We start from the raw sequence: 8436 nt of genomic DNA on the forward strand, positions 1-8436 counted from the left end.
AAGTTTTGGATTTGAATTGAGTCGTGATATGATATGAAAAGCTTTCTCTCGTGTCCAAACGGTCTGGTGATTATTTGATAATCATTTTGATATAGTAATCATTTATAATCTGCAGACATTACACAATCACTGCCAAAGATGGCCGAGGCCGCCTTTATGTCTGCTGATTATAGATGATTGATCTGTGATTATGATGGGACAGTCTGAGTTATGTCAAGATCATGAAAAAGTTGTTTGCTAGGGACATGACTAAACAAAGTATATGAGTACCTGACATTTATAATAAGATTATCAAAGTGCAGCTTCATAGAGCTGCTAGCATGGTTGTAGACTCTATAGTCAAACTCTTGAATCGACTGAAACGAGACTTACCACACACAAAGTTCTGATCATCCCATTTTATTTGGGAACAGTCACAGATAGATATAAATAGGGCAACAACATCATTTAATAAATATCTAAACGCACAGTAGCAAGTTTTTTTTATTATCACAGTATACATTTTAGTATGCAAGGCCACCAAAATACATTCAATTGAAGTGAAGACACTATTAAAGCTAGGGTTGGTAATGTTCCTCAAAAACATTTTTTGATTATTTGTTGAAATTCTCATCATATCCCGACAGCAATCGATAAATCACTTGGTTTTTCGGTTGTATAATTTTTTTAATCTAGCATACCCTAGCTAATTTCTCAACATTACCGACCCTAGCTTTAAGTACCCTGCACAAATTACAGTCATTATCATCTGAACAACACCGTTTGACCTACAGGGGAACTCCTCAAAATCAATCGAATGAGTCACAATTTGACCTTTTGTCCCACTGTTTGGTATAAATGACATGCAACAGAAAATCAATAATGAAATAATAAAGTGTGCTTAAAATCCACACTAGATGTGGACAAAGCCAACATTTGCATGGTGCAGGGATCTGGTCGAGATGTTTGTACAGCGCCGCTATGGTTACGCTTTGAGATATACAGCAGATCGATCTTTTAGATCAATAACTTACTTACTTGAGGTGAGGAGAACATAGACATCAACATCATCCATCTGCTGATGTATGAACATACAATAAGTCGTAGTGAGTAGGAAATTAAAAACTTGTAGCAAATGTAAAGCTAATGGGTAAGTAACGAAAGACTGCAGCCAAACATCACTGCACAGCAGATGAATACATACAGGGTTACTGATGATCATCACAATTAAACACTAGTCGTTTAAATACTGATAGGTTAGCCATCTTTATTTTTATAATGCTTATCACTGAATATCACTGTGTATGATTTTTGATGTCTGTGTTCTCATCAATTACAGTTAAGTGGGTCCTTCTTATAAAGAACTTGATATATTACTTTAAAGATAACGAGTTTGCATCGAGTTATCACTCAAATAATACAAGTATTTCACACCGTTCCGATGACAACAGGCTCCACTAGCAGTGGGGTTGTCTGAAGGTGTGTCTGTTGGGTGGAGGTAGCTTTAGATTGTTTTCTGTTGTGAGTATAAATATAACCTGGCCATGACTCGAGAGCATGTTGTGTTTTTGCAGCGAAACCGGAAGCAAACATTTAAACATTCTTGTGCATTGACATATAAAATATGTAATCAGTCACTATCAGCCTTTGTGATTCGGAAAAACACATCACAGCTTATTCAGGTATACGCACAAGTGGACATACAATAGCAACATAAAACTGACTGCCAAAGACTTCCAGGAATTAACGCCAAGTAAACATCATTAATCTTTAAGTCACCTTCTAAAGCACTGGTTATTCTATTCTATAAACATTACACAAAAACAAACCTATCTTTACCAGTGTTTACCATTTAGTACACATTTTCAGTCTTTGGCACCTCCTTCTAGTTTTAAATGTTGGCTTTCTGTTTAGGCGTCGCCTGTCTGTTCTCGGCAGAGTTACAGTTTTTTTTCCCCTTCGCAATGGTCTGTGTCTGACACAGATCCTGGATCAGTTTGGACTTGAGGAAGCGCCTGTAGGAGTCTTTTTCCATCAAGGTGTAGATCATCTTCTGAGCATCGTTGAAACAAGACGGGCAGACGTTCTCGAGGTTCTGCCTCGTTTCCTCTCTGGTAGCCGCATCTAAGTTGACCTTAAATTACATAGAACGAGAAGAAAGAGAGGGTTAAACAAAATATTTTTACCATTACCAAGTATTGTTATAGCAAAAACAATTGAGGTAAAAATATAAATATATAAATAACTGTCATATGGCAAAGGACGAGCTTGGATGAAAATGGAACAAAATTCCATTTCAAATCTATATTCTGTGTTTTATTTTCCATTTTATTTTCATTAAAGGTACAGTGTGTGTGTAGGATTTGGCGGCATCTAGTGGTGCGATTGCAGATTGCAACCGACTGAGTACCCCTCCACTCACTCCTCCCTTTCCAAAGACTGCGGTAACGTGAGCCGCCGAGTGCAAAACCATGGTAACGCTGTTTGCCTCGCTCAGAGGCCAGTCATACCATAATAACACTACTTCGGGAGCACTTTAGGCTCACGTTATCACTGTTTTACAAGCATGTCGGAGAACTGCGGTGGGCTTCAGGTAACGTAAAAACGTGAAAGTCTCTCTTTAGAGCCAGTGTTTGGTTTGTCCGTTCTGGGCTACTGTAGAAACATGGTGGAGCAACATGGCGGACCCGCTCCCTATGTAGATATGAAGAGCTCATTCTAAGCTAATGAAAACATAGTTATGAATACTATATTCCTTTTCTGTTAATAGCTTCCCCGAAATGCTATACGATGTTCTTTTAAAGAGTAAACCCAAAGGACTGAACTGAGTAATGGGCCAGATTTCCTTCTTCCATGCCAAGTGCCTTAGTGGTTATTAGTGTAGCAGTGTTGTGAGTGAGCATATTTATAGCTTTGCAGTCACAATCAGCTTCAAGTATTCACTTCATTAAAGGAATTTGTGCAGTTGCATCAATAAGATTTACATAATAGCCTTTGAAGTGTGTTTCAGGCTTTGAAACAATGTCATGTTCTCATTTTTCTTCACCTTTGAATTTGTTTAGCCTCTCTGTATATAGTAATTTCTGGCTTAATAAGTTTCTGCTACATTTTCTATGAGTACATGTTCCTCATGCAGTACTGATCAAGCTCACTTGATCACACTTGACATCTTATATCACCAGTGTTTTATGTTTCAGATTAAAGGCATTACCTCGTTAGGAGCATCTGCCTTAACGTGTTGCTGGTAGAGCTTCTTAGCTGTGGTCGACAGTTTGGAAGGTGAGGACTTCTTGTAGTTTTCGCAGGCGACCCAGAAGTCCATGTTCTCCACACTGAATTCTGACATCAGGAACTTGCCGAAGGCCATACGACCCGCTAACACAGGCAGAAAAAAAAAAGTTTCTTTTTAATACACAGCGCAACTTACAGACCCATGAGTGCACATATTGGCAAGGCTGATTCATGCTGTATTGACGTATCTTTAACAGAGGGTAATACATGTTGTATTATACTGATGCTCCTTTGAAGTAATACGAAAACACAGACTTGTCACATGACTTAAATCTGTCATACTTGGTTGCCAGAATTGGGATGAATGATGCAGCAGAATACTCATCAGGTGCAGAAAACAGTAAAGTAATAAATCATTAAATGGACTATATCATGAAAAACTCAGTTTTTCAGCGCTTGTGCGCATACATCACATACATTTGGGTATCTGGAATGCCTACCAACCCACAAACTAAAATAACACAACGTGGTCAGTTTTTTTATGGGCTGCCGAGATCAGAAAACATGTGATTCAACAAGCCATTCACATTTGGCTCCCCTTCCTATGTGACTTGCAGGCTCATTAGAACATATCGCCCCAAAGCTTGAGAACTACCATTGCAAATATTACCATATTTTTCTCACAAGCCAATCAGACCAGACTGAGCTTTTTCTGGAGGGGGCCTTAAAGAGAGGTGATATAACAAAGTGTTTCAGACAGAGGGTGAATACAGGTATATTCAGAGAGACCGTATGAGAAAAATAATGTTTTGGTGAAGCAGGTAAACAGTTTCATCAACTTAAATAAAGTGATGACGTCTTGACAGATTTACCAAGCAAATGCAGATACATAATACGATCTTTGTTTGTAATGACTTAATTAATTTACTGTAATAGCTTTACAGCCAAAATCGATTTTTTGGTAAATGTCATTTATGGTGCTGTTAGATTGCTGCTAGACCGCCACGGTAACACAGGTGTAGGCCTCCCTTTGTGTGCGGCAAGGGGGAAAGCAAATAGTTTTTTGACCACAGTGAAAAGTTTGGTTTTGAAAGGCTACACGCCAACAAATATGGATTGAGGCAGAATATGTTGTTAGATTTTTCTACTAAGTAGCAAATATATATATATGTATATATATATATATTTTATTTTTTTTTCAAATAGTTTTATAAACAGACTTATAAACATACAGTATAAATTATCCAGTAAGTGGGTTATTATGATTTTAGTTATACGTGAGCAAATCCAATTTTGACAACCTCAGAGCAGACAAATCCTGGTGCACCCCCTGTAATCTTTGGCACCTGGATCCCAGGTTGGGAAACACTGCTTTACAGCACAAAACTGAAATAGGGAGCAGTTCTCTCCTCGCTAATTGAGCGAAAGCTATTGGCAATAGAAAATTGTTGAGTATTATAATAATAGATGGAAAAAGTCACTTCAAACTTGAGAGATAGAGGAGACCATTGAGGCTCTAATGGGAGCTGACTGACGAAGGAGGACATGACGATGTTGGAGGTCAGTGGATGAGGTCTTGGAACGGAGCAGGTCAGAAGCCAGCTGGTTCCCGAAAGGCTATTGCTCCCCTCTTGTGTCCGCGTACACACATAGTGTAATTCTCAGTGGGCTTATGCGCACACACGGACACATATACACTCGCCACTGGTCAGCGCGCCCTGAGGGGCCATTGAGTAGTGCCTTGAGACACGTAGCAGAATACCAGAGCATGAGAATTGACTGTGTGTGCGTATGTGTGTTCAATTTGCAATTTGTGACTCCTCAACTTCCCTTTAACATCATGATCTGAGCAGGGTGATGCTTCTTAATTAGCGCTGGTCACAAACCAACAAATCTCCTGTACTACAGTTATTTAATCTCTAATTGTGTGTCTTTTACAAAGAGCGAAGAAAGAAATTAAGCATCACTTTTGAGATTGCCAAAACCTTACTGGCAACCATTAGCGAGGAATGCGAAGGTCAGGGCCTCGTCTGACAATATTTTCATGATTACATGAGAATGATCATGTTTAGTTTTGATGATTTTTTTAGTAAACCCTGAGAGAGATTCTTCTGGAGAACTAATAAGTCAAGCATCCGCCTGGCATTTATTGTCAGTATTGTTAGTATCAGACTTGAACACAACCTTGTTACTTTTAGGTTAAAGGTGTGAAACAACAATTTAATACTTACTTTGACTGCTCATGACGTAGCTGAAAGACTCCTTCCATTTCTTCACCTCAGCTGGAGTAGGGATGCTAAAACACAGATAAAAAGAGGTTTTAAATAAGGTTGCACTGAGTGGGGAGCTTTAAAGGGGACATATCATGCTCATTCTCAGGTTCATACTTGTATTTTGGGTTTCTACGAGAACGTGTTTACATGATTACATGTTAAAAAAAACGCACAATTTTTCTCATACTGTCTGTCTGAGTATAAAAGTATTCACCCGCTGTCTGAAACGTTCCGTTTTTGTGCCTGTCTCTTTAACCCCCCCCCCTCTCGAAAAAGCCCAGTGATTGGCTTGCATGAAAAATATGGTGCACCTTTTCAAAGGTAGTTCTCAAGCTGAATTGAGATAATCAGTTGGGGAACCTTGTTGAATGACATGTTTTCGGATCTGTGGGTTGGTAGGCACTCCAGATACCCAAATGAACAAACACTGAAAAGTGAGTTTTTCATGATATGTCACCTTTAACCCTCTGAGTGATCCGGACCGACTATGTCATGCTAGCTTGTCGGGAAGGAGGTTAAATATCACTGCAAAGTTAAGCAAAATTTTGGCAAGGAAAAACTGTCATGGCCATTTTCAAAGGGGGGTCCCTTGAAATCTGACCTCAACATATGTGGATGAAAATAGGTTCTATGGGTACCCACGAATCTCCCCTTTTCAGACATACCCACTTTATGATAATCACTTGCACTTTTGGCCAAAAAAATGCAATTTTTGAATGCAGTATAAATGTGTTATTTTTGCCAATTCTAAAATGGTATATTTGAATATTTCTGCATACTGGGGTCCCTAAACAGTCTTGGAATTACATAAATTGGGTATCACTGTAAAGCTGAGACTCTTGTATATCCCATGAGGCCAATTGTATTCATGTGTGATGATGTTAGTCCCCATAGTAGCCATTTCATTGTAGTGAGACCATTTTTTGCTTAACTTGAGGATAATCACAACCTCATGAAACTTTACAGCCACAAACTAGAGACCTGAGGCATTCAGAGGATGGATGGCTTTCCTAGCTAGATTGACAAAATGGGGTTTCTGAGCAGTTTACACAACAGAAGTGCTGGCCATCAAATCACCGAAAAATCCATTTCTTGCGCTCAATACCAAATCACAGCATGGCTTTTTTGTGGTATAAAGGTAATTGTTGTAGCATTACTTCCTCCATTAGATAACCCGCCCCTGCTGGCTTCCTGTCATCCCACCCAAACAAATACAAAAAATACTGTATATATATTTTTTTTCAAATACATTTGAAATATGGTCTCAGATGTATTTCCCTCACAGTAAGAAAGCTTTGTAAGGTGTTTTTCTCCGTTGTTCTAAATGAGCTCATCCAGATCCCAACTGCACTAATTCACTGATCAGTAATGATCTACTCTAATCACACTACCATGCATCATCTGACATTTACACAGCAAAACCTACAGTACAATAATACCCCCTTAAAGATCTCATCACCTGAAAACTACAGCTTAAAGCTTAATCTATATTCATATCCATCACTTGAATAATGCATGTCACTGAAGCCTCACGTCATTATGGTTCGATTTTGTTAAGTCATTTAATTAGTGTCCGATCCTCGTAGGCCAAAACCCATTACTATTCTTGGCCAATCAAGGAGGATTGAAATATAGTTAGGTCAGAGAAAATTGCCATCAAACTCAAAATATCAAAGTCCCTACCTATGATGAAAGTGAACTATTCAATAAACAAAACACATTTATCATAAAGCAGTATTTATCATTTTAATAACTGGGGAAATGTATCCTCCTAGTGGTTGCTAACACAGTCCACTTCATCATGTTTCCCAAGTATTTCCATGTCTAGTACTTCCAGATGAGTTATGAATTCCTTTTTTAATGCAACATGTACTTCTCTCAAATGACATGAATGGAGGGTTCACTGCTTTTATCATAATCCATGTAATTGTGGTAAATATATGTTTGTTTATGAGCTCCTGGAAGAGCAGCTTGATGTGGCATCTGAAGAATACAAACACAAACAAATATTTCAAATTGAAGAGATTAGTTAGTACCTCTTTGCAGCAGTGGTGGCAGCGTCAGTCTTCTCTTTTATCTCTTCTTCTGATCTGCTGCTTGGGGTTCATGCTTCTGCAGTAAGAAGCTTATTTTGTGAATGATGTCTTTCGGACTGTGGAGAAGCCGATGAGAGGGCAGCGAGTTGAATGCATTTCAGAAGATTTCAGTTTGTTTACATTAAAACATATCTGCACAGAGACTCTGCTCTATGCAAACAAGTGGTTACTGTAGCTTTTAAGCAACCCTAAAGTGTTTTACATTAAATAAAAAACATAAAGCTCCTTAAAAGTCAGCATGTACACATTTAAAAGCAACATTTTATTTTAGCAGGGATATAACAACACTTTTATCCACCTGTTGTCCAAACCAAATCGGTCTTACCTTTGGATGCATGTTGCAGGAAGTGTTTCATGTCCTATGCACATGGTTGAATGTTACAGATCCTAGGTCAGTAGTGTTGTTGTGAGTGATGACGGCGATGCGAGCAGCAGGGTTTTCAGTATTAGACTGTTGATGTCTCCACCCCCAGCTGTGGTTTTAATACTACCAGAGTGCTCTGACACAAAACTGATCAATCGCATCAGACAGAGAGGGAGGGAGAGGAATCAGGGGAAAAGTACAGCAGATGGGAACGTATACGCAACCAAAACAAAAGGTGTTTTTCACCGAGGCCCCTGAGGAATTACTGAAGTCATCTCTCTGTGGAAAAGCACAGAGTGCTTGATCAAACTCAGCAAACATAAATGCATTCAAGGAGGTATTTGTGTAATTAGTTTTTATTGGTGGACCCAATCCCCTCAACATAGAGCAGTGAGAGTTAACAGTCCAACACGTAAATGTTGTGCCCCTGAATAACAAAACCTTGTTTTGTTCCAATTGCGTACTACGTACTAATTGTGTTCTATATAAACTG

The 8436-nt window shown here is 38.8% G+C and overlaps 1 pseudogene; it reads right to left on the reverse strand.

The window, feature by feature from the left end:
* Positions 1–428: 428 nt before the first annotated feature.
* On the reverse strand, positions 429–8084 carry LOC141767641 (regulator of G-protein signaling 4-like; annotated as a pseudogene).
* Between the last annotated feature and the right edge of the window lie 352 nt (positions 8085–8436).

Source organism: Sebastes fasciatus, chromosome 5 (genome assembly GCF_043250625.1).
Source record: "Sebastes fasciatus isolate fSebFas1 chromosome 5, fSebFas1.pri, whole genome shotgun sequence".
Classification (NCBI taxonomy): Eukaryota; Metazoa; Chordata; class Actinopteri; order Perciformes; family Sebastidae; genus Sebastes; species Sebastes fasciatus.